The following is a 14,152-nucleotide window of genomic DNA, read 5'->3' on the forward strand; positions in this document are numbered from 1 at the left end:
AAAGAAGTTTGTGGTACTGATGGAAATTCAACTGAACCTTAAGCTGAAAGGAATCCGCTGTGATAATGGAACGGAATTCAAAAATGCAGTTTTGAATCATATTTGCTCAGAAAAGGGGGTGCTTCGTCAGTACAGTGCTCCGCGGACGCCTCAACAAAATGGTGTCGCTTAAAGAAGAAACAGAACTATAATCGAAGCAGCCAGAACGATGTTATGTGACTCTAATATACCACTGTTTTTCTGGGCTGAAGCTATTAATACCGCTTGTTATGTTCAGAACCGGGTGATAATCAACAAGTCAAAGATGAAGACTCCGTATGAGATTGTTTATGGTCATCAACCCACTGTCGCACATTTCAGAGATTTCGGGTGTCCGTGCACGTTGCTGAATTTAGAAACCAATCCAAAGTTTGGGGCCGCAGCAGATGAGTGTTATTTCGTTGGATATGCCGGTAATACATCCTACAGGGTTTACAACAAGTCCACCAAACAGATTATAGAGTCTTATTAAGTTCATTGGTTAGAAGAAAATGAGACTGACGCCCGCGTTGGTCCTGATTGGTTATTTGACTACAACGAATTCTTCAAGCCTTTCAATGTATTTCCTGTCATCAACACAGATTCTCCAAGTGATTCCACCGTGGGAGTAACACAAGACAGTTCTCGATCACTGTCTCATATTTCTCCGTCACTGGATGATGAGGTTATTGAGTTGACTAGTGCTACAACCACAACCGATGATCAGCCTACTCAATCTTCAGAGACCAATCAATCTCAACCAATTTTGTCTGAAAATACTGCAAACGTTGAGGGGGAGAGTTGTGTTCGTCAGATATTCGGGAGCACATTGTTTCCCGACGCCATTCCAGATGAATATGTTGCTGGCACCTCGTACTCTCACAGCACAGCAACGTCTGGATGGAAAAACCCCCTTACTGACTCCGGGGAAAATGTAACAAATCTTCAACCTAACTGTGATGTTTCGGATCATTCAATTCCTTCAAGAATTCAAAAGAATCATCCGATTGAGAACGTAATAGGTCCGATTGAAGCGGGTGTGTCCACCAGAAGTCAGACCGGACACATAAATAGTTTCATGTTCTCTTGTTTCATATTTCAAATCGAACCAAAAGAATATTGAGATGGCTCTTCAAGAACCTAGTTGGGTTGATGCTATGCATGAAGAACTAAATCAGTTTGAGAAGTTAAAGATATGGAGATTGGTTAAATTGCCGGAAGGAAAGAAAGCTCTTGATACAAGATGGGTTTTTAGGAACAAGCAAGATGACACTGGGGTTATCGTTCGTAATAAGACACGACTGGTAGTTCACGGGTTTCGCCAAGTTGGAGGGTTAGACTACACAGAGGTCTATGCTCCAGTAGCTAGACTTTAGGCAATTAGAATTTTTCTGGCATATGCATCGTACATGGGTTTCACAGTTTATAAGATGGATGTTAAAACAGCGTTTTTGTATGGTGAGGTTAAAGAGGAAATTTATGTTGATCAGCCACCGGGTTTCGTTGATTCTAAGAAGCCAAATCATGTTTACAAGTTAGATAAGGCTCTGTACGGGTTACATCAGGCTCCACGGGCGTGGTATGCTACACTAACCACGCATCTACTTGACCACGGCTATAAGCGGGGAACGATTGATCAAACTTTGTTCCGAAAAACAGACGGAAAGGATTTAATTCTGGTCCAAATTTATGTTGATGACATCATCTTCGGTTCCACCAGTGCTGATTTGTGCAAAGAATTTGAAAGCGTTATGAAGAAAAGATTTGAGATGAGTTCGATGGGAGAAATGACAACATTTCTGGGGTTACAGGTTCGGCAAAGTCCAACGGGTATTCTGTTAGATCAAGGAAACTACGTTGAAGATATGCTGGCTAAGTTTGAGCTTCAAGATTGCAAGAGTGCTAATACTCTAATGGCTGAACGACCACTCTTATCGTCTGATCCTGAAGGGAGTCCCATAGATCAGACATACTATCGATCGATGATCGGGTCTCTGATGTATCTCACAGCCAGTCGTCCCGACATAATGTTCGCAGTATGCCAATGTGCTCGCTTCCAGGCTAATCCTAAACTCTCTCATATAATTGCTGTTAAACATATTTTAAGATATCTGAAGGGACAACCGAAGTTAGGTCTTTGGTATCCCAAACAATCAGAATTTGATCTTTATGCTTTTGCTGATAGCAATTATGGTGGAGATGACATTGACAGGAAATCCACGTCAGCCGGCTGTCAGTTTCTTGGAGATCGACTCATTTCATGGCAGTGTAAGAAGCAACAAACATTGTCTACTTCGACAGTCGAAGTAGAATATGTTGTTGCGTCAGCTTGCTGCTCTCAGGTTATCTGGATGCAAAATCAGTTGCTGGATTACGGTTTGGAATTTCTTGACAATCCTATTTTCTGTGATAATGATGCAGCCATTGCTATTGTGAAAAACCCAGTCCAGCATTCTAAAACCAAGCACATCGATATTAAAATTCATTTTATTTGTGACTGTTTCGACCGAAAATTGATTCATCTTGAACAGGTCCACACCGATAATAACGTGGCGGACTTATTTACAAAACCGGTCGGAACAGCAAAATTTAATGTGCTTGTGAGTTTTCCTAAAATGCTACGTTTCGAGGATTGAGTCTTTTTGGGGATAAATTTGTACATCTTTGTTTAGTGTTTGCACAAATTTAGGGGGAGAAAAATAAAAAAAAGACAAAAATAGTGCGTGTGCGTCGATATATCAAAATGTCAAAAATAGTGTGCTTTGCTTTGAAAAATAAAAAAATGTCAAAAATAGTGTGTGTGAGTTTTCAAGATTCATTTTCGCTTAAAATTATGTCGGTTGCTCAAGTTTGAAGGACATATACTTGTATATGGTTGGTCCGGTGTTCTACTTGTAGTTTCACAGTATAGCCCTTTACCTAACGGCTGAAAGCACTCGGGGCGATTATGATATGTTTTTGTGTTTTGTGTTCTTTCACTTAAAATTATGTCGATTACTCTGAGTTGGAAGGATATGTGTTTTCATGCATGCTTGGTCCGGATTAACCACTTGTGGTTACAATGGATAGCCATTAACCTGAAAGCTTAAGGTAACCGGGGTGACTGAATGCTTAACGCGTGTGTTTTTTAATTAACTCTCCGGAAAGTGATATTACTATTCAGTTAATAGCTTTTTAGAAGCTTTAAAATATTTTCAAATGGAAATTGATCCAACCTTTGGAAAGTGATAGATAAATTGTTTTTGTGTGCCTAACGAGTGAAGTTATTAGGCTTAAAAGACTCTAGAATTGTCATTGATGTGTATGGTACTTTCCACGATGCGTAAAAGTTGAAGTGATATAAACTAAAATTGCTAAACTTAATGTGGAGAGTCATTTTGAAGATAGGTGCATGTCTCCAGATACATCTCTCCGAATAATAGGCAGAAAAGCAATTATCCAGTCATACACGAGCCCGTTAGTGTCTTGATCACCAAAAATCTTGTACAGTCAAGCTTTTGCTACTGCTATTAAAAAAAGGAAAAATAAAAAATTTATGATTGAAGTAATTTATGTCTATTGAATTTATTTCTTTATCATGTCTTCAAGGGTTCAAACTAGAACTACAGAGATGGGGGCACACAAGTAAGTCCTGTCATGTCTCGAAAGAAAGGCTTGTCAGTTTACTGGCACTAAGTCCAACGTCCAACCTTAAAAACTAAGCCTGTTTTGTATAAAATCTTTTGATCAAGCACTAGGGGGTTGGAGTCAAATTGGGGTGATCTGGGGAAAGCCAAATACGCTTTGAGAAGAGATAGGAGGCATCACAGGTCCATGAGTGATGTCCATCTAAGCTTTATGCCTAACTGAACCTTAATCATATCACTGATGCGATGAAAGATCATGCTAAGTATGGGATACACGCTATCATTCTGTCTCTTAGATGTCATAATAATTGCTGAACATGAATCCTTGTGACAGCCTCTTAAATGATATGATTCCATGTTCGGATCTTTTCATAAAAGGGCGGCAGTTTTACGAAGAACTGAAATTTGATCCCGACGTTGAAATAAAGAGAGTTGTCTTACTTGTGTGTGAGAATCTATTTCTATTTTATTTGTTTTTATTTTTACCCTTATTTTATTCTGTCCTGTCTTAGGTAATTTTATCTCTCTTCGAATTTACTCTCCTCGAAATGTTTGTGTAAGTACAAGTGATGTTTTTCTTAAAACTTGGGATTTGAAGGATTTGGATATCATCCAATGGACCTTGAATTCAGTTGAACTAGTACATGGGTTTTCGGCTCTCCTTGAGCCCACAAAGAGTTTTCAGCCCTGCCCACTAAGTTTGATAAAAATGTTCTAAAGGAATTGCATTTTTTTCACTTTCATTATCTTTTATATCTCAAAACTATCTCAGCCGAGATCTCATTTTATAATTTTCTTGGGCCGAGATCCGCTTTCATTATACTTCCTGCCCAGATCCTAGTTCTTTCACTAATCAAAGATTTTAGTTTGCCTTTGTGATTAGCAGGTACTGGACTAGAATCTATGAAACTTGAATGTCACTAAGGCTTACTTTGGTGTTAGATGAGGCTACTGTAACACGACTTAATAAATCAAAAGTGGATTCTTGACTAATTAGGATCTTCGGTGGACTTATTTGTGTTGATTATGAGTTTTTTTGGTTGATTACCTGTAGAATATTTGCAGGTTTAATGAAGGTTTTGGGGGATCTCGGTAGATTGAAGATGATGACACAGGTTCCAAGACGGAATCCAAAGGGGTTCTCTGCCCAGCTGGCAAGGAGTTCTCGGTTTGACTTATGTTGACCGAGAACTCCCATACATTATCGTAGATTGTTCTCGGGCATCCTTTGACAGAGAACTCCCTTGTTCTCGGTCAAACATGCTGACCGAAAACCTCCGTTCTCGGTTGAATATGCTGACCGAGAACCCTTGTTCTCGGTTAATTTCGTGATTTCCTTTGACCGAGAACTATCTTATTTGACCGAGATCCCCCGTGCAAGGCCCGATTCTCACTGTTTGGGCCCGGATCATCATTATGGTACATGATTGGGCCACTCTAAGTGAACTGGACTGCCACAGAAATTCCTTTGAGTCCACCATGCTTAAAAAAATTCAAGTGTATCTTAATTTATGGCTCAAACGTCCATTAATTCTATCTAACTTATTAAGTTTGGTGCAGATATGGCTGATCAAAATCCGTTAAAGTTTGTAGACACTCATAATATTGCTGGTCACCTGTATGATCCGCCACTGGCTCACAAGGAATTCAAGTCGATGATTGTTGTACTCAATACTTGCAGGATTTCTCATGCTCTTCGTGAGAATCCTGTCATTTGCAAGAAGATAGTTACTGATTTCTGGAAGAATGCTAAGATTAACTCTCAAGGGGCAGATGGAGTTACTTCAATCGACTCCAAAATACAAATGAAGCCTGTTACTGTTACTGAAGCCATTATCAGAGAGGTACTTCTGTTTGGGGATCAACCTGACTACCCAACAGAGTATTCTATCGCCGAGGTCACTGAAGTTATTACAAGAATGGGGTATGAAGGCACTTATCCACCGGCAATCAAGAAGCTGTTTCACCCCTACTGGAGATATCTACTGCACACTTTCTTCACATGAATCTCGGGAAGGAAAGGGGGTTCAGATGAGATCAGTCACACTCAAATGTCTGCCGTTGCTGCTCTGATCATGGGTTAGAATTACAACTATTCCAAATTCGTATTCAATGAAATGATGAGCAATCTCAGGGCAAAGAAGAAGGAGATGTTTTTGATGCACCCAAGGTTTTTGCAGATGATCTTTGACTCTCATTACAATGATTTGGTTAAAACTGTTGAGACCTTGGATATGAAGACAATGGGACCCAACTCTTTTGGGTTAATGAAGCAATCAAGAAAAGGGACCAAAATAGTTTACAGGGAATTGAGACCCCTTGAAAAATTCGGTCATTTTGCAGAGACCGAAGCTGAGCCTGTTGTAGCTCAGATTGCTAATGAACACGTGGTACCCGCTCAACCACGTGTTGCCACTTTTGAGATCTCTGACGATGAGAAAGATGAAAAAGAACACTGTCAGCCACCAAGTACTCTTACGGAAGATGAAAGATTGAGAGCCCTCGAAGCTGCTAAAATTCTATTTCAGTCAACTGCTCTGAAGCCTCCTCAGATAGTCACTGAAGACATTGAGGAAGATTATGTTGAAGAACCAAATGCTGATCTCATCCACCGTAAACGAAAAGGGGATGATTTGAGTTCAAGCGAGTTGGTTCATGAAGTCGAAACAACCGAAGCTACACCAACACCAACAATTAAACCAACACCAACAGTTACACCAGCACCAGAATCAACCACCAGCCCTCAACAAAACACCGATCAATCAGAATCACATGCTCCAGGCTCGCAAACCGAACCAGTTGCATCCATTGCTGAGCCGTCCTTCATGGAGTTACTGTCTAGTGATTTTGGTGATGATTTTGATTTTGAAACATATATTCCACATTCCGACACTGCAGATATTCCTTCTGGCTCCTCCGGTCAATATAATCAAGGTCAGTCTAGTTCTGATGTTTCTGATAAGGTTGCTCAAATCCTTGCTATGCAGGAAAGTTATCTTCAGAACAAAGGAAACGGAGTGGTTCTAGAGAATACTCCTGTGGATGTCCAAGCTCTACAAAGACGAGTTTTCGAACTCGAACAGGATTCGGTAATCAAGGATGTTCGCATTCAGGAGCTTGAGGCCATCAATTCAGATAAAGACTTCAAAATTAAAGAATTGCAGTCCGGAATGGGAGGTCTAACAGCTATGTATCTCGATCTCCAACAAAAGCTATTTCAGAAATTTGGAGATTAGTTCAAAAGTAATGAAGACATGGTGTATCAAACTCCAACTGCTGATCAAGACAAAGATTCTAATGCTCATCCAGACGATAACATTGGTGTCAGTCGACAAGAAGAATCAGATTCTCTGAATCGTTACTTGGATGCACCATCTGTTACAAAAGAGAAGTCTCACAGAATTAAGAAGAAGTTGCTTGAGAATGGAAAGAAGAAGCTGCTAGTAATGAGGAACTCGGATCAAAATGTTGTATCTTCAGATCACCCAGAGAGATATGTTGTTACACTTCAGAAGGGGTTCTCTGACAAATATGGTGATCGTTCGGGAGTTCTATCATGGGGTTTTGATGCAGATAAAAGCCTGTGGTGGGTCAAGAGAAAGTCAGGGACAATGGAGTACTACAAAAAGATGAAGGACTTTGGCTCTTGGACTAAAGTTGATTTGAGTGACTTAATAAATGCTCCATTTTCAAATCCATCACATGAAAAACGGGGCACAGATTTCTGGAACTTTCTTAGGCGTCAAGTTGATTGAGGCTTTCCAAATATGCCGATTGCTGAATCTTTTCTGAAGAAAGCCAAAGGAGTCTTGGATCCACGAACTGGGAAAACTATGGTGAATGTGATGTGGCCTCCCACAAAGAAAGCTACTTACATTCCCGTACCTGGTGCCATTCCCGATGGCACATTGGATAACATGAGATTCTGGTTCTTTGATCCTTTTACTACCACAGCTGTTGTCAAGCTACAAAGAGGGAAAGGTCAATATCGTTTGGTTGACCCTAAGGATCTGTTGAAATTTCATGAGAGGGATATCAAGACACTCAGTACACATCAGATCAGTGCTGATGGCCTTTTTGAAACAGCCGCCAAAGAATACACAAGCATGGTGGCATCTATCATAAATAACAAGTTTTGGCAAGGAAGATTGAAGGATGTGGATATTGATTACATGGAAGAAGAGTAAAAACAAAGCTACAAACCAAGGGGGAGATTGTTGGGCCTAATTTTGTGGTTTGAGCTTATTTGTATTTAACTGGGCTTGGTTTTGGGTGCACATGTAAACCGAGAACACTTATGTGTTCTCGGTGGGCTTTATGTTGTTTGGGCCGGCTTTGATTGTTGTCCCTATATATAGATGTGTAATGTAAAGGGTTAAAGTTTTTCATTCTAATTATTATTCAAGTATTGTAAGTGCTTAAGCACCCGACGTAGTTAATATATGTGTGTTTTGAAGCATCTTTGTGTTCGTTTACTTGTTATTACTTGTGTTCTTGAATAACCGAGCATTGGTATTCCGCACCAATACTCGTTTGGTTGATATCATATTGTAGTGATCCAGATTCGGGACTTACAATCCCGTTTTGTGTTGTTTTGTTCGTAAACCGTTAACGAATATAACTTTTTCTTGCAAATTAAGTGTTTGTGTACATGATAGGTCCCATTTGGAAGAGAGCGAATAACCGAGTTTAATGAAGAAAGAATCAGCTCAAACGGGATTCGGATGAAGCTGGTATACGCGTTTGAAGATAAATGAGTCAGAAAACGAAGAAACGAGCACCCAAGACCTGGCCGCGCTATGCGACCAGGTGAGGCATCCATGCCCGCCCTATGCGACATCCCGCATGTCCCAAAGGCTGCCAAGAATGTTCAGGAATCAGCTACCCCATATATTTTGTCTTCTAGTGGGCCTTGTGGGCTTGTTTTAACCTATTTTATATTAGGAAGGATGCGTTTAAACATATATATAAAGGGCTAATACCTTATGAACGAATTTAAATAATATTTCCAGCCACCACACCTGATCTAAAGGAGAAACCAAGGAGGACAGGCTTACGGTTCTATCTTCTATCCTTCGGTTGTTGGTTTTGACTATTTTAACGTTTGTGAGTTCGTTTTTGGTTTTTAATCATTCAAACCTTTTGTAATCAGATTTATATGAACATGTTTATCATTTATATCTATTTTATCTACTGTTCATTGATTATGATTGGCTAAACATTTTTGTTCTACCTAGGTTAGATTATTATTGTTCTGTTTTGATGAACTAAATGGATTGTTTGATTAATATGACTTGAACGGCTATTGAAAGTTTGGTTTAATAATGAATTAGTTTGTGTTTAGTGGCTGTGATTTTATTGGTTTTATCTCATAATCTTATACTTCGATTAATTATATTGGTTTTGATTGATAGTTGTATGTTCAATTCTTTATTTTGTGTTTAGAGTTTGATTGCGGTAGGATCAACCGTAGGGTTTTATTGAGATTCTTAATTGATTGAATTCAGCGGGTTAAGCACCTTCTTAGAGACCGAGATAGGATAGGAAGTAAATTCGTCTCATTGCTTTTACTTTTAAGGATTAGGATTGCGCGAGAGAGGGGTCGGTTCTTGTCGGGTTTGGGTCTGTGAGCGATTAGTTGATCTAGTTTATGTTTAACCAAGTTGTTCCTCTATCCTTGGTTGCGTAGTATTCGTTTCCATTAGGGTCGTGTGTCGGTGAGACCAAGAGGAGAGTCGGCATTAGAACACCTTAGCATTCGTTTCCCGGTTTATTCTTAAAATCAATAAAGTGTAAGTTAGGTTTTGTTAGTGAGACCGAGAGGTGATCTAGCTTTCTTGAGCGAACCTTAGTTGTGTTATCCTTAGATACCGGTGTCGTGAGATCATTCAATCCATTAGCTTGTTAGACCGTCAATATGATTCTTTCCTAGGTAGACGTTTTCTCCATTGTCAGTCACAGTCGTTAAGTTTCGTTAAGTGTTTCAGTTAGTCTTGTTAAGTTAAGTTAATTAATTTAGTTAAAGTAATTTAGGTCAAGTAGTTTAATTACTAAAAATCAATTAAAAAATATTATTCTTGGGAAGGTCTTGTCTAGGGTTTAGTATCGTAGGTGTTTCACGTGTCCTTGTGTTCGATTCTCGGACTTCTTAGGTCTATGCTACTTGTGATCGGTACACTTGCCGGTTGTGTGTGGATTCATTAGGAGTTTTGTTTTAAATTTAAAGCTTAGTTATGAGTTCCATAAAAAAAGCATTCATTAGACACACATCAGTAGACCATTAATTATTGCGCTTTCCTAAACACCTTTTTTTTCTTACACACATGGTCGTGGAATTTGACAAAAAAATCACAAACCTGTGGTGAATGAAGCCTTGCAACCTATATGCGAACTAAAATAATTATCCAACTTTTATATGAATACTTAATGCCCCGTCAATAGGACAGTTAAGTTAATAAAACTCAACACTCAACAATGATTGTAGTTAGGTATAGATACAATTCTCGCTTTAAACACAATTATAATATGTCATGGAAGAGATATAGATATACACATGTAGTTAGTTATAAATACGATTATACGAATCTATATCGGTACCCATTGATAAGAATTTTTTTAAAACGATACAACAATAAAAATATCACATTTACATGATAAAAAAAACTTATTAGATTATCACAATTGAAACACCTTCTAGCTAGCTATTATCTTAGGAACCAATATTATATGTACACGTATGTTTCTTCATTAGGTTCTTTAAAACCAAACAAATCATCAGCCTGATAACTCAACGTGGTTCCATTTGTTTGTAATTGTTTCGATGTAAGCAGAAGCTTTGTTGTCAATACGCGGATCAGCCCAATATCCAGCCCGGTCTTGGTCACTTGGATACACCTTGTAAGCCTTAATCGAGTCATCCCACGCATCATCGCTCCCCTCTCTGTGGCTATCTTTATGCTTGAAGATGCCGAAGATTGATAAAGACAATTTCTTGTATTTGTTTCCTCCCATTTGTAAATAACTATGAGCAAATTGGAAGTTCGGGAAGCAAAGTGAGAGTCACTTCCTTTATAGGTGTTTGTGTTAGCACAAGTGAGGCTCTTAATTTCTAAGAGGTGGGTTCTCTACAGATTTTATAGACGGGTGCTGCCTTTATTCTGGAGGGATCGTGTGGATCCAAGGCAATGAGAATCTTGAGATTTTGATCTTAGTCGTAGAATCAATTGCTTGGTATTTCAAAAGTTAATTATTTCTCATTGAGTAGTAACAACTTAGACAAAGAACATGTTATGACAGCTTCTGCTTTCATTGTTGACTAGTAAATTAGTATAACCACTTTAGGCTCATTTTGGAGACCATTGAGTTTGCTCTTTACGTGCAAATTTTGTTGAACTTATTCGATAAAATTTATTAAGAAATTAATCACAATATTGCATATAACTCATGCGACTCTTTTTATTAATTCAAACAAGAATATAATACAAATAAAATAAATTCCATACATTATTATAGACAACTAATAACTAACTTAACAAGAAATTTAGCCTATGAAACACAAGCATACCAGACTTCTAATTTAAATAAGAGTAAAGTGTCATTTTTGTTCTTGTGGTTTGGCAGATAATGCGAATTTAGTCCAAAAAGTTTATTTTTTGCGTATGGACCCTCCTCGTTTCCAGTTCTTGCCAATTACATCCAAATCACTAACTCCGTTAAATTTAATCGTTAAGTCAGGGGTAGGCATGCCTTTTCACTCTTTCTTTACTATAATACTTATATCAGTGAACTGTGATTTTTGTCCTTGTGATTTGTTCAAATCTGCGGTTTTTGTCTAATAATTTCAAGTTTGCAGTTTCCTCCTTTTAGTTTCATTTCATTTGCAATTAAACTCGAATTCACTAATCTCGTTAAGTCTAGTCGTTAACCCATCTGCATGCCCCTCGCGTAACGACCACTTTTGTCGTTTTTCTCCCCAAATAAACCTCAATCCTAATTCACAAGCCTCTCACGTGAGGGGCTGGGTGTATTTAGGGAAAAAGGAAAAAAGAAGGAACAAAATTGTCCCTCACGTGAAGGGCACACTAATGGGTTTAATGATCAGACTTAACGAGATTAATGCATTCAGGTTTAATTGCAAGTGAAATGAAACCATAGGGAAGAAAATTGCAAATTTGACACTACTGGACTAAAATCGTAGATTTAGACAAACTACAAGGACGAAAATCGAAGTTCACTAAAATAAGTATTATAATAAAAAAAGAGTGAAAATACATGTCTTCCCCTGACTTAACGATAAAATTTAACGAGGTTAGTGATTTGGATGTAACTGGCAAGAACTGGGAAATGTGGAGGGCCTATATGCAAAAATAATTTTTTTGAACTAAATTCGGGTTATTTGCCAACCCACAATGACAAAAATGACACTTTACTCTTTAAATAAATATGAATAAAAGATAGTTTATGTGCCAAGTTATTTAACTTGGTCCGTAAACTTTAAATCTCTATCACATAAAACCGCCCAAATTATGATATTTTGTAACCCCCTTATGCTTTTCGCATTAATCGTCAGGGTTTTTAATGTTGGTATTACACCAATTTACAAAATGTCATCGGTTAAGCTGGATATGTCAAGATAAAGAAACAAAATTTTCATGTTTTCCTTACTTTGATGGATAGTTCATGTAACAAGGTGAAGTTGGATTTATAGATTTGTTCGGAAATCCTCATAGTGCATGATTTATTGCATCGACAAAGTTTGTGAGTTGTACATGGTTTGTCTTGCTAGTGTAACATTTGGTCCCTTGAACCAAACAATATTGTACTTTCTGCCCACCACAAGCTCAAGCATTTCTTTGAGCTTTCTTTCGATTATCTGGGTAGAAACTTAACAACTCATGCATAATTGATGGCTCACACTCAAACAGTGGCGTCCATGAGAATTCACCCCCGCTGTGCTGCTAGCAATATACCCTTAAGCCTAAACAAAATATAATGTAACCTATTTTTTTAAATGAAGATTAAAGTTATAGTTATAAACATAACATACAGAAAAATCATTGTATTAGAACGAGTATATGACATACCGAATAGGCTAATAGCCAACCGAGGCTATGTGAAGTTCCCATATAAAGTGTTTGGTTATTATAAAAATAGTGGGCTTATAAGGGTTCGAGTATTTTAAATATATATATATAGGGGAAAGTTAACATACAAACTAAAAAAACATGTTAACTATGTGAATCAAGTAGTGTAATTATATATACAACATAGTGTAACTATAGTATAGTGTGTAATCACATTACACTACAATTACACTATGTTATATATAGGAGTAAACTGCAGTTTTCGTTCTTTTGGTTTGTCCAAATCTGCGGTTTTAGTCCAATAGTTTTAAATCTGCGATTTCATTTCACTTGTAAATTAACCCGACCCCACGGATCCCGTTAGGTCTGGTCGTTAAACCTAGCAGCATGGCCCTCACGTGAGGGGCCATTTTGTCCTTTTCTCCCCAAATAAAATCCTACCCCAATTCGCAAGCCCCTTGCGTGAGGGCCTGAGGTGTATTTGGGGGAAAAGGACAAAATTGCCCCTCACATGAGGGACACACTGATGAGTTTAATTATATATAGGGGAAAGTTAACGTACAAACTAAAAAAACATGTTAACTATGTGAATCAAGTAGTGTAATTATATATACACCATAGTGTAATTATAGTATAGTGTGTAATCACATTACACTACAATTACACTATGTTATATATAGGAGTAAATTGAAGTTTTCGTTCTTTTGGTTTGTCCAAATCTGCGGTTTTAGTCCAATAATTTTAAATTTGCGATTTCATTTCACTTGTAAATTAACCCGACCCCACGAATCCCGTTAGTTCTGGTCGTTAAACCTAGCAGCATGGCCCTCACGTGAGGGACCATTTTGTCCTTTTCTCCCCAAATAAAATCCTACCCCAATTCGCAAGCCCCCTTGCGTGAGAGCCTGAGGTGTATTTGGGGGAAAAGGACAAAATTGCCCCTCACGTGAGGGACACACTGATGAGTTTAATAATCAGACTTAAAGTGGTTAGTGGGGTCGGATTTAATTACAAGTGAAATGAAACCACAGTGACAAAAATCACAGATTTGAAACTATTGGACTAAAATCATATATTTTGACAAACCACGTGAATGAAACTAGAGTTTACTCTATATATAATTATAATGCTTAACAGTTAGCACACTACTTAATTTGTATTTGAACCAAGGCGTGCTTGTGTGTGTATATATTTAAATCGGGATTTATTTAAAAAAAGAAACATGTGCCCCCCAAATAGTGGATTTTTTTTAATGCTTGTAACCTTAAAAAAGTGTTCCGAGAGAGGGCCCACATGACTTAATCTTCAAAGTAGGGATGATATCGGAATCATACCCGTACCTAAAATTGGTAAATCTTGGTACCCATACCCGTACCTGAATTGTATGGCATGGGTACTTTGTGTACGGTACTCGCTTTGGTACCT

Source organism: Bidens hawaiensis, unplaced genomic scaffold, assembly GCF_021521415.1.
Source record: "Bidens hawaiensis isolate Kalapana, Puna unplaced genomic scaffold, B.hawaiensis_p1.1 tig00029873_1, whole genome shotgun sequence".
In the NCBI taxonomy this organism is placed as follows: domain Eukaryota; kingdom Viridiplantae; phylum Streptophyta; class Magnoliopsida; order Asterales; family Asteraceae; genus Bidens; species Bidens hawaiensis.